Here is a 16,699-nt window from a genome sequence, read left to right as displayed (position 1 = left end):
GAGTACTCTAGGAAGACCACTAGTTTTCCTTTCTGTAAGTTTCACCTGGAGACTGTGACACAAATCAGACAATCTCACAGCTGACATGTTTTCATTTCTGGTTAAAAGAAAAAAAAAATCAGATTTCATCACAAAAGTAAAATTCTTCATTTTTTTTCATTTTTTGTGCCAGTACTGAATCATCCTGTTCTGCTCACAAAGAGACAATCATATCTGCAATCACAGGAATATATTGCCCTACTTCAGAACAGGATTAAGCTATTTCTGATAGATATTTTCCTCTAGCACTTCCTCAGAAATCCTCAGTGATTCCACAGTCTCACAAGACAACATGCTGTACTGTTGTACCACACTTCAGACTAGGAAGTTTTTCTAGATGTCAAACATAAATCTCTCTTCCTGCAATTATGTTGAATTTATCTCTTGAAGATAAAGCACCATGCTCAGCAGGAGATGATGTGTGAATGATGATGTGGTGACTTGTAAAGCTACATCATCACTCCTCAAGTGTGATATTCTTACAGGACAGGTGGCTTATATTTTCACCAGAGAGGATTTAGTTGAAAAAGACACATTCACCTGGGGAAAATAAGGTCCAAATTTTAATGAAATCAATTTGCTACTACTATCTTTTTTCCACTTTTACACAGGACTCAATATACACTATGGTATATGATACAATACAAACATACAACTTTGTGAAGGGTTTTTTCATGGCATGTTTTATGTTTACATGTAATATAAATTAGATGTTGAAGGAAACAGTTTTTATTTTCATATTTGAAATTCATATATTTTTACATATTTCATGTGCTGAACAGCCTACAAAAAAGTCTTTTCTAAGTAACAGATACACATACTAATAAAGAGCAGAATATTATCAAATGTCTCCTTGAGAAAATCAAATGACATGAGTTCCTTAGTTCCTGCAGAGCACACCTAACAAAGACACTGCTTTCATAGCAATTATTTACAGAAAATTATGATCTCCTATTTTAGATAAGTTATAGATTTTATGTTTTCTAAGGTTAAAGGTTCCTAAACACAGCTGTTTCTGCATAATCAGAGAAGAAATACATATGGAAAAGACACCTACTGAAAGATTATGTTTCTTCCCTGCTAATTGAACGGTTTATAAAAAATCACACTCTTCGAAAGAAATTACCACATTTACTTGGTCAAATGCCTATTGTACAGCTCTTACTTGCTGTATTTTATAGTTCTGAATATTGATTAAATGGATGAGAATGGATGAGAAATGTAGAGAAGAATATACAGGCCAGAACCACTCAGCTGAGGACCAGAAAACGATTTCAAACTTAGGGGACAGCAGGGGACTAAGATTAAAGTCAGTTTGTACATCAGAAACAGGGAGTTTAATTTGCACATAGGTCCTCAAAGAAAAGAGTAACATAGGTTTGGCTGGGACAGAGAGAATGTGATCAAAGACATTATTGTGGAATGAATGAATGTAGGATGTAGTGATTACGATCTCATTTTTAATAAGGGTATTGAAGTTGCTGTTGCTGAAGGTCTAAATTAATTCATTGTCTCAGCAGTCCAAAGGAATGACAACTGCATGCAACACTGTGAATATAGTTAAGAAAAATAAAGAGGCTGGAACATCCCAGAAGCAGAGCTACATTTCTGCATTGAGGCAATTTGGCAATTTAGTGACACCAAAAGCTGACAAAGCAGAAGAGACAGCTGACACACAGTGCCGCAGAGAACCCTCGGCAGTACAACAGCTCCTGGCATGGAAATTGTAGCCAGATCCAGACCTGCTGCAGTGTAATTGCAACTCCATGGAAAACAACTGTTTAAAGTGTGTAAACTGTGTCTGAATTGAATCTTTTGAGTTTTATACCAGTTTCAGATGAGCCTTCTCATTTCTTTCCACAACAACAGTTGGTGTAAGTGCTATCAACAACATGGAAAGATGACAGGTAGTAACAGCCACTTTGGGATTCTTAACAATTCTTCTGTGCTGCTCATGGAGATGCTGAATTGGCGACAACATTATCTTTACATTTGTTTCCTGGCTAAAATAAAAAGTGCTAGGGATTCAGCTCTCACTGTAGTCTAGCAGGAGCTCCATAACACAGTAATTTGCTGTGGGTTAATTTTCCACATGGAACATTTCATACAGCTCTTTCCATAGAAAAGGAATCCTCAAATGAAAAGCAATCTACTGAATAAAGATGGGGTCTGACGAGGTGGTAGGTGTGTGTAAACGAATTGGTTATATTTGTAAACATCTATGTTCGCTGCTTAATTAACACTAAATCAGAATATATTGGGTTTTTCCACTCTTAGGATCTACTCAGGCCTTTTTCCTCGCAAACCTGTCCATGAAATTCTGTGGTTTTCAAGAAGTTTCGCAGAGTCAAGCAGGTAACAATTAAATTTATAACTATCCACTTACTGTGAAGGTTACATGGAAATACGCTTGCTGTCAAAAGTGCTCATTTATTATTTAAATGACAACCAGAGGACACAAGTATGCTAAAGCATGAAAACAGTGCACTGGAGTTAAAGCACTTTCATTTCTTCCTCTTCTTCACACCTTCAAGTAAGATATATGATGTTGCTATTGAAAACCAATTCATACTTGAAACCAAGTCAGGTCTGAAACATGTTTAACATATTCTAGGTAAGAGAAAAGGTAATAAGTAAATAAGGAAAGCCATTTATTTACCAAACCCCTGCAGCCACTGTATTACCCCAGCGCAAAATGTTGCCAAATAAGAATTATGACATTCCACAAAGGTGTAAATGATTAATTACACACAGGGCATAGAGTATACAGCAGACTGCACAGGATACAAAATTCTTCCCATTTTTACTCAGATTCATTTTTAACTTTCACTAAATCCACCTAAGTACAATTTCCAACATTTTTTCATATCCTTGGTTTTCTTTTCTTGTGTATGTGAAAATCTCCCTCTCTCCTCATTAGTTTTATGTAATTCAAGATAAAATAGGGTGAGTTACACAAGTCCATCAAGATTCCTCCAGGAATAATTACATAAAATTATCTCTACAAAAAAACAGGTATTTTTTTTAACATGATTTCTGATGTCATCTGGTCAGGTATTTCTGGCCAGGAGTGATCCCCTGCCACTTCTGCTGGACCTGTGCTCACTCACTGCAAGATGAGTCCATTCTACTACAGATCACAGTCACTTCTCATCACTATACCCTGCACGGCTACATCACTGTAATTAATCTCTTTCCAAATAATTTACATATTTTATGGATTTCAACTGCAATGCTATTACTTATTTTGCTCATTATTTCTTGCTAATGTTTTACATTTGTAAGTTCTGTATTTCTGAGAAATGCCGATATTAAGAATTCCATAGCACCATGCTAAGACTGAAATACTCCATGCGTGAGTTAAGGAAGATTCAGCCTACCACTGTCAAAAGGCAACTAAAAGCATGCATTTTCTTCAACCTTCCTAAAACACACTTTATGTACAGAAATGTTTAAAAACTATGAAAACCATTTTTCTAACTATAACCATTGCCTACTATTCCAACACAATATAGTGGTCAAAATCAAAGAAAATTCCTATCCCCAGTATTTATAGCCAAACAATAGACACACAGTAGATTCAGAAACAAGTATCACAAAATAGTAGTTCTGCCTGTATCAGTATCCATGAGATCATATTTCTGTTAGAGCTGTACATTATAACTGATTGATTTTGTTACTGAATAATATTAACAATATACCATGAGTTCACTTGTTATTGGACAGCAAAGAACACAGACACGAGAGAAACAATTTAAAGGCTGGAACTGTTGGAAAAGCCAAAATCAAAGTTTGCATTTGGAAAGTCCACAGAGGAGAGCAGCCCAGATTGAAGCTCTAACAATACCACCTCTAATAATGTAATACCTAATGCAACAAAAGTACCACAGTGTTGATTTTCTACTGTCTAGTAAGAATAAATTCAAACTGCTTTCTTTCTTTTAAGCTGGATACAAAACAAGCTCCTTTTCTTCTGTGTGGCCATCTTCTCCAATAAAACTTAAAACCACTTTAAATCCCTCTATTCCTCCCCCAAGTTTTGACAAAGGCTTAAAATTTTATTCACACTAAAGGGTAAATATATGCATTCATACAGTATAATCACAGAAATTATGTTTTCCAAAGAATCCAGGCATAAAACTGGATGAAGGATGCAATAACAAGGAGCAGTTGTTTTATTACAGTGAGAGGTGACAAGGCTGGACAAGCAGGCTTTCAAATGGGAAAAGCTAACCTGGAATGAAAGGTCAAGTGAGGCAGTGAGCTGGGTGGCCAACCTGCCAAATAAGAACTTAAGGGGATGAAAACAGGGAAATGACACCTGAGAAAACATGAGAGAGAAAATCAGAGAAAAGAGGGAAGAATAAAAGGAGGACAACAGGAGAATGGATGAGAAGATGAAGAATAAAAACTGGCCTGTTGGGGAGAAAAGACTGACACTGCTTTACGCCTAGTGTCTCTGGAGGACATCGTCTCGAACTATTTGCAAGCACAAATTCATTCCCCTTCATGGAAATTATGCAGGGAAAAAGAGGAAAGCATCTCAGAGGAGACTCAGTCCTTACACTTCTGAGCATTTGCTCAGTGCTTCCAAGGCAAGGAAGTGAAAACTAGCTTTATGAAACAGCTGCAGATATCGACTGCCCAGAATTCGTAGCTTATTGCTCCTTCAAGAGTCTAAAAATCACAACTTCTGGAATTCCACTGGAATACACTGAATTCCACTGAAAATCCACTGGAAGCTTGTTGAGGGCTGTAACAAAGTGTGAAGAACTCTCCTGTGGAGAACATCAGCTGTGGGAGCATAGAGGAATGATGTAAGCAATGGAACCTGCAAAAGGAATAAAACCTATATATTTCAGGTGACATGTAGATAGCAGTGATCAGAGGCTCCGGATGTCATTGATACTCCAAAGTGAAGGTGAAGCAAAAGAAGAATGTTGCCTAATGCAACTGCAAGAATGAGAAGCTGCTCAGCATAGGTATTTGAATGATATTTGAAAATAAACTTCAGTAAAAGAAGGTTCATGCTCCAGGACTGCCTTGTGAAACGGGTCATAGTAAGAGTAGGTACAGAACTCTGTGACAGCTAATGAGTATGTAATAATGAGTACGTAACCACTGACATGACAACTGGTATGGAAACATTACAGAAATGGGGATAATTTTAAAGATTAAAATTAACCTGATCTGAAGATAAACAGGTCTTTGGCCTTATTTAGTAATTTACTGTGGGATTAATGTTAATTCAAAATGTAGAAATGTAACTGAATGATTATAATCCTTTCCTGACTTTGGCTTAATGAACTCAAGCAGTCTCTGAGGCTTGGCTATGCTTGGTGGGAATAAGGAGTGTGTGGGGGGAAGCACCACAGCAGACAGGAGAGCGCATCAGCAGCACATCTCTGCTTTAAAATTAGAGATGTGTTTCCTAACAACTCTTCCTTCTCATTTTAAAAGCTGATTATTTTTGAAGAAACTCTGAACTGACAGTACCTGTTTTTTAAATTAATTTGGCAAGAATATAGGGAGGTAGAAAAGACAGCCCAGAAGGCACCGGTTATTCTGTATTTCCAATTGGTAGAAACAACAAGCCTTAACAATAAGCACCGATTAATGGTACCAAGGACTCTGAAATGTAAGTAAGAACAATTCTCATTTTACAAATGAGGAAACTCAGACACACAACAGTTCTGTGACTGGGGTGAGAGTGTAGCAATGCTATCTCATCTGTCAATCTCTGCTGCCCTTTCCCACTGCTATATGATCTTCGCTCAAGAATTAATAACTAATATTACAACAGGCTACAAGTCTAAATTCGCTCTTTCCTTTCCCCAGACAAGGTTTATCTAACTTATTTCCTCTTCTCAATCTCCATTCTGACCTTTTCTGCTTTCCTCTTTCCTTCATTGCTGCTTTAAGCTGCGTACATGATGGGGATAGCAGGGCTAAAATAGCAAGTCATACTTTACTTGGAAGGCTGTGAAAGTTGTGATCATTCTTATCTGTTTCAGCAAGGGGTTCGAAAGTCTTCTATGTCTTCTGCTATCATGAGACTTACCCTTGAGGTTAGGAGAAATTCTGTTCCTAAAGTAAAGGGCAGGAGAGAACATTGTTTGAAAATAAGCTGCTCTAGCTAGTGACTTGGAAAACAAAGCTTTTAAATTTAATGATATTCTGAAACTGACCCAAATCCTGTGGAGGGCCAGCCTACAGAGGGAAGCAAACCTCGCAGATTCCAGGCAGCAGGGTAACTATTAGAGAACAGGTACACCTGAAGACAGAATAGAAATCTCTCCTTTCTAGTACCTGGTGGAAAAAGACTATTTATTCATTAGTTGGCAGTTCTGTTGTACGTGGAAATGTCAGGAAAATGGTCCAGTGAACACAGTGCTGAACAAAATACAAGTCTGCTTCTTCAGATATGATCTTGACAATCTCGTTGCTCCTTTGTCAGGTGCTGAAGCATCCTGCAGTAAAGGTGGTCAGGCATCACCTAAAATTACAAGTGGGCACATTGCACATTTCTAGGGAGTGCCTTTTCCCAGAAACCTGCCAATGTCTTTGCAGGATATTAAGTCCTATGCCTGCTACATGATTACTGCCTGCCAAAGAAGGTTGACCTGTTCCAGTAAGTATGCTCACATCTCTTTGCAGTACAGTCTGTTCACAGTTCACTGCATTCAGCCCAGTGTGAGTAAATTAATCCACAGCCTCAAGATACTACCAAGAGCCAAATTTCAGACTGAGGAAACCTCAGTGACAGAGTTTTTCTGCAAGTTTATGTGAAAGTATTACATGACCTACAAACTATGCTACAAATTGGATTTGTTTCATTCCTGATAATCTGACAACACTGTTAAGGAAATGGAAGAAGAGACTGGAAGAAAAATGAAATATTTTTACAAGTGGTGTTAACCTGTGGGAAGCCCCACATTCTCACAAAATAAAACCCCATATTTTTTCTTTAACGGATGCTTTAAGGTACCTGAGCTGAGACATTTTCAGTTTGAGGGCAGACACACCAGGGTAGGTAAGCAATTTTATTTTTCAGGCCACACCTGTTTGTAATTGACTTTGCAACCAACATATGCAAAGGTAGTTAACTGAATGACAATCGTGACTGATTCGATAGACAGTTTGGGAGTGTCTGAGTACAGTCTGTGTGGATACCAAAGTGCCTTAGGAAGTTAGCTTTACCACCATGCAAAACCTATGAGCACCAATCTTGGGAATCCTCTCTTGTGGGGAGATCTGATAGCTGGCTTGAAGGTAGATATATTCAAATGATACCACTACCACTTGTGGCTAAATAGCATAGCATACCTTCTCTCCTTGTTGTTTAGAACAGCCCAGCAGATTGACTTTGGCTATTTGATCTGATCTGGTGCTATTAATGAAGGTCAGGGTGGAGCTGTAGATGAGCTCTGAGGTGTAAATTCAACAATTCTGGATCCTGCACTCATCAGCATGAGTTTTCTGTCAGTAAGGTACAAAAAGAAACAGACATAATCAATTCACCTATACTTATTTAAGAGAACGGTGCATTTATTCACCTCTGTAGGGTTTTTTTTGCATCAATGTGTAGTAAAGGTCAATGCTAATGGAGATCTATATATCCAAATACCGTGGAGTGGTAGATAGGTGCTTTCTCCAAGTAGTTTTTCATTTTCCTTTTTTTTTTTTTCTGGGAGCAGAACCAGAGCTTATCACTTGGTACAAGAAACCAACAAAAATATTGTATCGTTAAAAAGCACTTTGTTTGCTTCAGGATTTCACACCTTCTGAGTCACTCTTCCCTGTCACCAAAGTTTTATAGTTATTAATTTGATAAAATGAATCTTAATGTCACTGTATTTCTTTACTGAAAAACGTATCAAACAAGAGTTTCTGCCAGAACTAAATTAGCACCATACTATTTCAAAGTTAAGGTTGAGAGAGATAATTAAATAGGAAAAATGTACTCTGGAGACTTAAAATGCACACTGCAAAGTGTCCATTATTAAATGGATATGTTTTAATCAATTTCAACTAATGATCCATTGCGGTTCTACATCTCCTTTATCCTTGTTTTGATGCTGAGACAGGAAAGTACCACACCAGTATGTCAGGTATTTATACTGGATATTAGAAGGTATCTTATGTAAAATATTGATGGGAGTTACTGACTTTTTTTTTAAACAATCTGGCCACCTGTTTATGTGCTGGCATTTAAACATTTAACTGCAAATGCCCGTGTCCCAGTTCAACACTAAATTAGATAAATTTAATTCCATTGACGAAAATATTCCCTATCTTAACATTTCCACTAGTAAGATTAATACAGTCTACTATCATTACTATTTAAAAGCATGATCAGCCTGACAGCAAAAGCCAAAAGTTCATTCTCAGACATAGCTGAAGCAGGGACAAAAATAAGCAGATCTCAGGAATGATGACCTCCATTTAGCTAATTAATTAAAACAATGTAAGGTAACTTAGGAATAAGAATACCCCCGAGAGATTTTTTCATGGCTTTCAAGATCATGGATACAGTACAAAGTAAAGTAATCTTTTGATGTTAGATGAGTGGAAGCAGCTTCATTGGCATATTTTTTCTGCTGTTTTGAAGTTAGCACCATGGTCTTATTTGTTCTGGCATAGCACAGTCTCCTCTATTTTTATTTAACCAAAAAACACTCTAAAATATAGTATGTTAATATTCACATTAAATATTAGTGAAAACATAGCAAAATGGTAATAAAAGATAACTTAGAAATTCAAGTATGAACAGGCAAAGCTATAGTCAGATTGATCCAAGCAGAGCTGGCATGAATTGAGCTTACATTTCCTGGTCTTCCTCACCAGTGCTGTGCAGAGACAGGAGCATCATTTCAGCTTAACTCTGGTTGGAAACGCTAAAACTCTTTAGGCTTTAACTGACACTTTCATTGTGCTAATTATACTGCAAACTTCCACCTCAAGCTCCTGCCCCTCCACACAGTGCCATCCTCATGAATAGCATATACGGTAATATACAACTGCAGACATACACCCCTTCTACCTGAAGAGACAGAGTAGGTTGATTTACATATTTATTAAACATTGTAAGTAGAAGCACACACTGCAGTGCCACATTGCACTGTGCTGGAGAGCTCCAGTAGCAGCTGGGATTACCGTACTGGAAAACACACAACAGTCAGTCTGTTGACATACATGTGAATAAAGGTAGGGAAGTGACACAATGGGTATTTAAGACAAAAGCAACTTGAGAAATAACTGCATTCAGCAGTGCAGCTGCACTCTGCAGGGGCACTGAGAACATCCTTGATCTCTCATTCTCTGCTGGGAGTGGAGGAGAGACAGCACACGTGGCTGGCCAGGAAGGACACTCATCCATCAGCTGCTACACCGCCAGCCTAGCAGTAATGAGGAACTCCAGAGGGAGCCTGGTTCAGTTCTCACTTGGAAGGAGGAGGTTGCTCAGAAGCGTAAAATGGAAATGCTTGTTATAAAAAGAATCAAAAGCTGAAAGAAGAGTTTACTGTTGAAACCATAGGATGAGACTAAAATCAGACTGGTTTCACACCTGCTAATCATAACTTCTTTCCTGAGCAAAGATTTCTGACTGGCAATACTAAAAGAGATACCTGAAGATAGTCACATCTTGACATCACACAAATGGGGGTGATAAAAATGCCTGTAACACTAAAAGCACCTCATTTCTAAGTCTGCATCACTTCACCTCTCAAATACTTCTGAGAAACCTTTCAACATGCTCAATGACAAACATAAACTGTCCACACAGCCTGCAGGTTTGAACCTGTTCATGCCCTTCAGTTTTTGCAGTGTATCTCCAGGGCCTGACTTTCCATCTCAGATGGCCTTAGCTACAATTATTTAAAACATCACCACCCAGGCTCACCACTTTTCCAGCAGAGAGGCAACAGGGCAAACATGTGGAAACGCTTCAGCCAGGGCCGTCCTCCCCTTTCAGCCCTCATCACCACCCTGGAGATCCAGTCCTGACACAGAATGCTCCTGCTGTGACTGCTATGGGAACTCCCACTGACCAGGGCACAAGGGAGACTGCTGGGAGTTGCAACACCTACTCCTATAGCAGAGACTGCCCATCAAGCTCAGGAGTCCTGGCTGTGGAAGATCAGCCCTGCCCAGTTATTTGCAGCAGTGATTTATCATGATCAGGCCCTGACTTGTCTTTCCTGTCCCTTTGTGGGAGGTTAGGGCTCCTACAGACAGAAGGGGGTGGATAAATGCAGACAGTGATGTTCCTAGGCAAAAAAGCAAGATGCCACAAAGCTACTCCACAGGAGTCTTTGGTAATCCTGATGTTTGTATGCTAAAAAAGGTATTACTTCTTTATTGTAGAACAGGCGGTCAGCCAAGCTGGCCTTTTATCCAGTGCAGACATGATAATGGGAAATATGTATGGGCCTTACCCTATAATTAGGGTGCATTCAGAAGTGTCCCAGGCTTTCCAGGCAGGCAAATGTAAAGCACTGTGACTCATCACTACAGGGTGTGACTGCTCTCAGGGATTTGTAAGGTTTTCTTTAAATGCTGATCAGTTCCTTCCTCTTTGATAGGATGTCAGAAACTAGAATCTGAAGAGCCTGTTGGGGGCCTACCTGTCAAACTGCTGATAAGCCACATAAAGCTATCTGTGCCAGCAGTCACCAACTGTAAAGGTGGTGGGAATCTCTTACCCAGCTAACCCCAGGGAAAGAGGTCAGCCAAGCTGAAGCAGGGAGGAGCTGTCCAGGATCTTTTTTATGTTCTTAATAACACCCTCAGGATGGACCCATTTAGCAATGCAAATACAATTCTTTTATTTTTGTGAAAAAAACATCAGTCAGCTTATAAATAATGCCAGCCCCATGTGCATGTTTCTTTCTGACCTCAACTCAGCCAAGTGAGTTTGACTTCATGATTATCTTGCCTCCTTCTGGCTGGCATGAATGAGGATATGAGCTCTACTACCAGCAGCCTATTAACTTTCTGCTTTCATTCAAACTTTGGTCTTATGGAGCCAAATGGTTCAATTTAAGCAGTCTGCAGAAAGCACGAAGATACATGCTTGTGTATATACTTACAGATAATTCAATCTGAGATGGTTTAGGGGTGGAATTCCTCTAACTGTAACAGTGAAATGAGAAGTTTACTAGGCCTTCAACATTATTCCCTGCAACAGCTACTAATTTCACAACAGAATATCACACTCTGAAAATGACAGCATTATTTTACTATGCCCCATGTGCAGAAAAGAAGCAGATTCTCACACTGAAAATTTTCTGAGAATGCTGGTCTGCCAGGGTTGTATCCGTACAGACAAGTTCTCCCTAACTTATGATTTACACATTATACTGTCGGATATACAACACAAAGTCATTTTATGGAGTTTGTAAAGCTGCTTAGAGACCTACTGTTCTCACACTTTGCTAGGGGTAAAAGTCTGCCCGTATCTGCATTAACTATAGTCATTGACTATAGTCAAATACTCATCATACTGTGCTAAAAATTAAATCTGTCAAAGCAAGCTGGAACTACCCATATATATACATCAAGGGTATTTTTTCAATTAACATTTCAATTAAAATTTCAAGGGAAAAATTATTTTAATGACATTGCTTGCAGATGAATACTCACTAAAATAATGCTTATTTATAGAGTGAAATCCCCTTATGAAATACAAATTACTACTGTCCAGTAGACAGACCGATCCCATATTAATTTTCCCTATTAATTTTTCTCACTTTTCCTGTAGATTTCCAAGTAAAATGAAAATCTAAGAGGTTAAAAACAGATTAATAAAAGCTACTTTAAGCAAAAAAGTATGGATTTTTTTAAAGCACTGATACTTACTTGACATACATAGATACTGGGTTCTTCTGAATGACCACAGGAGCTCCAAAGGGGCCACTGTGCTTTCTTTTCTTGCATCAACAATCCATACACAGGGAAAGAATTTAGACAACAGAATACAAGGACTCCATGGGAACACTGAAATAAGACCATTTTCACATGACTTTGTGCTTCAAAAACACACTTTTACCTGTTATGGTATTTAAGTGCTTAACACTAATCTGTCTATTAAAAACTAGTGCCTAACTGACCATTTAGCCTTTTAGTGTATAAAAACAAACCAGCAAATACAATGTATACCATACAGCAGAACTTTCTATCTACTTTGTAGGATTACAATGAAAACTACTTAATATCTGCAGTGCTTTAAGTATATTTTTATGGATTTAGATACAGCAGTGTTCGTCATGATGAGGAACTCTGGCTAACTAGCTAACTCTAGTGTTAAAATGGAGCTGGTAACTCGTCCTGGATCCAGAGAAAGTAAAGATATCCTGAAAACTCCTCCAAGCATCCTGATTCCCAGTCCTCACGACAGTCTGCATTAGAGCAGTCTCAGGACTATTGCTAAGCTACAACAGGGTCCAAAAAGTCATTCCTCAAACAAGCACAACTGAAGCACAGCAGTGTTCTGGCTCTTGCCTTCATCTCTGGCCCCCAACTCCCTGTCCTCCTTCTTCCACCATATTCCCATGCCAGGATTTGTAAGGTGGCCATACAAAACCAACAGATGGGCTAAACATCTGCTGACAAAGGGACCAGGAGGTGGCTTCCTACAGCTGATTCCTGCCCATTCCCACCCTTACTTTACTTCTCAGTTTGAGGACAAAAAAAATACCTCTGCTTTTCTTGTGAATACTTGAGGACACCAATTAATTGAAATGTAGTGGGAACATTGTTCTTTAGGGATTATTATCCATTCATAAACCCAAATGAACCTCTAGCATCACAATGTAAAAATAATCCTATTTATGGCAGTGATATTAAGGCACAACAGGATGAGCTGCAATTACTGACCCTGTAGCAGGCTTCCTGCACTTGCTTCTGTAAGACACTACACCTCTTCCTGGCCCAAAGCTTTTGCCTGATCTACTTTCCCAGCCCTCTCTGTTAAAGTTGTTAATTATTCTGGGAAAAGGCAGGCTGGATATTTGTACTGGATCTACCTTATAAGGACCACTGGCTGCTAATATGACACTAGTTGCTAAGAAAAACACAATCTGAATTTTACCCCACCTACTTTAAAACAAAATGAATCTGTTCATTGCCTGGTTCTGCAGTTTGGGCCCATCTAGCTCTGGTGTTGCAGCAGAGCACCAACAGGTGTTTTAACAACACAATTCCCGCAGTATGGGAACACGCATAGAATAGAAAGACACATTGCCAGGGGGAAATATATTTACTGTCAGGAAACAGTGATTTTGTGATAAAGAAGATGGAGTACACAACTGTAAACATTAAGTAGTATTTTCAGTTGAGCTGCTCTTAATAATGAAAAATGTATGCTGGCCTTATTTTACCATCTGTACACTCTTAAAATGGTAGGGGCAAGAAGATCAAGCAGTGATTTTTCCATCCCTCATAGTTTTCCTGTGAGAAGTGGAAAATGCCTTTCACCCTAGTGCTGGTGCCAGGCATCGAGTTGTTTGCTATCACGGAATTTCATGTCAGATGGAGGAGACTGAACTGTGAATTCCTAAACCTAGAAAAATATTCTATGTCTGTGAAGCTCAAAGCAGCTGCTAAACCTCCGCATGCCGACAGTAACTTCATACCTGTGCTCTGACAGAACAGGGATGGAGACGTACCCAAAAAGACAGTCGGCTGCTGAAAAAAACATCAACCACCTTTGGGAGCAAGGCTTGTAAAAAAAAATCCAAACAAAGGCAACTGACTGGGGAACAAACGCACCCACTCCTGAGTGTCCAGGACAAGTCTGGAAGGTCCTTAGGGAGGCCCTGCCCTTCACAATAGCAGCTACACTTTGACCATTCAAGTACCCAGTAAACTGAAAAAGTAAAACGTTCATGGTGGGTTTATCAGTTAAAATTAACTGATGTCAAATCACAAGGGACATGAAAAGCCAGAGAGATCATGATATGTAGCTTTGCAACAGTGGCTATTAAAATCAGCATTTCTCCTTCCACCTGCACCGTACCCCTCAGCGCAGTACTTTACTTTTTTCTATGGTTTACAACACAATATCTAAGGAAAATACCATCTCATAAAAAGAAAGTGTCATCCTTTGAGATATGATGTCAAATGAATGAATATTCATTCCAATAAACACCTGTTATAGCCACAGACTGCTGTAGTAAATCTGTTTTAATAAGGTACAAAAGACTGAGAATAAATAAAATCTAGCCTGGCTTTTCAATTAGTCTCTGTTAAAGAGGCTTGCTTTTATTTTCACTTGGTACCCTGAAAGCCACAGAAGCCACACAACATCTAGCAGCTGATGTGATGTGCAACCCTTGACCAATCTACTCACTTCCATTCTGCAGATGCACACTCTTCTAGTACGTTTTGGTTTTGGACACCTGTGTTAACTTTCACCTGAAACAAAAGAAAAATGTAAACACTTAATCCTGACTCTCAAAGCTCCAGTCAGGCTCATCTTGAGCACCACCAACAGAACGGGGCAGGTGAGGGAATGAAAAAGGTTCTCAGTGCTGACTGATAGATTTTTGATATGCTTCCCTTTTACTAATTATGCCCAGATTGCTCATCATGCCAGATACTGTTTATGCTAGGAATTTTCTACAGCATACCTCAGAGGCAAATTGCCTGTAGTGGTGATCTGGGAATTCTCTCTAGCCCACTTTAACAAACAAACCTCCAGTATTCTCCACATCACATCATTCAACTCTCTTGCTAAATCTCCAGCATACTTTTCAACTGAGCTAACTTCAGCTGCCCAAAGAAGGGTATTTCCTGACACGCCAATTGTATATTCCCTCTAGAGCATGATATATACTCTCTGACCCCTTGATCCTGCACAAGCTAAGAAAACAGAGTAGTTTTAAGTCATTAGACTGTTGATAATGAAAGCCCTTGAGGTAAAAACCATCCAGGGGAAAGCCCTTGTGCTGGACAGCAACATTAGACTGACATTTCATGTAAATTGCACAAATATTTACAGTAATTGTTAATTCATTCACTGCTGAAGCCAGTTACCCACGACCTCATCCACGTTTTGCAGACAGAATGAATCCTTTTTGCAAATGCATTTTATTGCCAGCCCCAAGTTTGGAGCGTTTACATTATTTCAGTTGATGCATGGCTTTTAATGCACGACATACTAGAGGTGTACAGCACGCAAAGCTGCTCATGAACACACCAGAATGACACATGCATGATGGGCCAGAAAATAAACTTAATCTCCACACTACACCACCTTCCACACAGCTGTGACACCTTTCACAACTGGTAATACTGCTTTTCCTCCTTAAAGCATTCAGAACACTGCCTGCCCAGGGAACAACTAGTTCTGTTTTAAACCCTGACCCGCGTGAGGGCAACTCTCCTGCAGGGTCCCCTCACCCCGCGCGGGCCGTGGCCGGTGGGATCCCCACGGCCATCGCTCCATCCCTTGGGGCTCACACAGACACCACACCAGACACCAGTTTCTCCAGCTCCCACGTGTGAAGATGTACCAAGAATGGAGACGTTCTGGAGGTGAATGCGAGAGGGCAGCAATGGCGGGTGCAAACCCACCACCGGTCCCACTCCTGCGCCGGTGGCCCGTGCCTGTCCCTGTCCCTACCCCGACACGGGCACAAGGCGCGAGGCGAGGTGCGAGGCCAGGAGCTCTGCAGGCCGCACGGCCCCCAGCGGGTGCAGCCGGCGGCAGGTACCGGCCCGGTGCTGCCCCGCAGGGCTGGAGGCAGGAGCCCGCCGGTACTCGGAGCAGTGCCCGGACCCCGGGTGCGGCGGAGGGGGGCAGAGCGCACGGGCCGGTCCGAGCGGCCGTCGAGACCCGCCCCCCCCAACGCGCCGCCGCTTTGTCCTTGCCCGGCCCGGAGCACGCGCGCCCCGTGCCGCGGCGGGAGAGCGCCTGCGCGCGCTCCGGGGCCGCGAGCGCCCCCTCTCCCCTCCCCCCCTCCTCCCCCCCCATCCCCGCGCCGGGAGCTCCGCCGGCGGCGCCGCGGCTGGCGGGGGCGGGAGGAGGCCGGAGGCGGCCGGCGCCCCCTCCCCCGCCCCCGCCGGCGCGCGCCCGCCGCCCCCCGCCCCGGCCCCCCGGCCCGCCGCGGGAGCCCGCGCCGCAGAGCGGGGCCCGCCAGCGCCACCCGCCGGCCGCGGGGCCGCACCGCGCCTCCCCCCGTCCCCCCCTGCTCCGGCTCTCAATGTTCCACACTGCCCGGCCACAGAGCCGCCGCCGCCGCCGTATAGCCCCCCGGCCGCCTCCGTCCCCCTCCTCGGGCGCCGCGGGCCCGGCCCGGCCCCCCGCCATCCCGCCTCTCCGACCCAGCAGCGGGACAGGACGCCGGCGAAGGTAAGGGAGAGGCGGGCGAGGCGGCTGCCGCGGCGGCTGGGCGAGCGCGGTGGGGGGAGGCGGGGAGGAGGCGGGGGGGCTGGTAGAGGAGCTTTGTTCTTGTTTTCGGCGCTCGCTGCCTGGTGGCGGCCGGGGGCGCGGAGCCGGCCCGAGTTCACGCCTCACTTGGTGCACACGCACGGTGCGGTGCGGGGCCGGGCGAGCCGCCGCCGCCCGCCGAGCCCAGTCGAGCCGCGCCGCGCCGGGGCTCTCCCCACAAAGCGCGGCCGGGCGGGAGGGCGGCCGCCTCCAGCCCTGCTGCAG

At 42.2% G+C, this 16,699-nt stretch overlaps 1 protein-coding gene and 1 long non-coding RNA gene across 3 annotated transcripts in view; one reads left to right on the top strand and one right to left on the bottom strand.

Moving 5' to 3' along the window:
• Nucleotides 1-15,817, bottom strand: part of LOC115947111 (uncharacterized) — a 39,459-nt gene extending 23,642 nt beyond the window's left edge. Inside the window, exons 1-3 of one of the 2 annotated variants that reach the window (XR_004081073.2) lie at nt 14,393-15,817; nt 11,902-12,039; nt 7,366-7,518 (exon numbers count right to left, since the gene is read on the bottom strand). This is a non-coding gene — a long non-coding RNA (uncharacterized lncRNA). Of the gene's footprint in view, nt 1-7,365; nt 7,519-9,943; nt 10,080-11,901; nt 12,040-14,392 lie in introns of those variants that run through there. The other variant, XR_004081072.2, reaches the window with a different exon arrangement.
• A 425-nt stretch (nt 15,818-16,242) lies between these two features.
• Nucleotides 16,243-16,699, top strand: part of UBE2E3 (ubiquitin conjugating enzyme E2 E3) — a 56,628-nt gene continuing 56,171 nt past the window's right edge. The window contains exon 1 of the mRNA XM_034065440.1: nt 16,243-16,396. The gene's annotated coding sequence lies outside the window, so the exon portion shown is untranslated. The remainder of the gene's footprint in view (nt 16,397-16,699) is intronic.

The sequence above is a fragment of the Melopsittacus undulatus genome, chromosome 8 (genome assembly GCF_012275295.1).
Source record: "Melopsittacus undulatus isolate bMelUnd1 chromosome 8, bMelUnd1.mat.Z, whole genome shotgun sequence".
NCBI classification, from domain to species: domain Eukaryota; kingdom Metazoa; phylum Chordata; class Aves; order Psittaciformes; family Psittaculidae; genus Melopsittacus; species Melopsittacus undulatus.
Note: the sequence above shows the minus strand (reverse complement) of the source record. Positions and strands in the feature narration are given on the sequence as shown.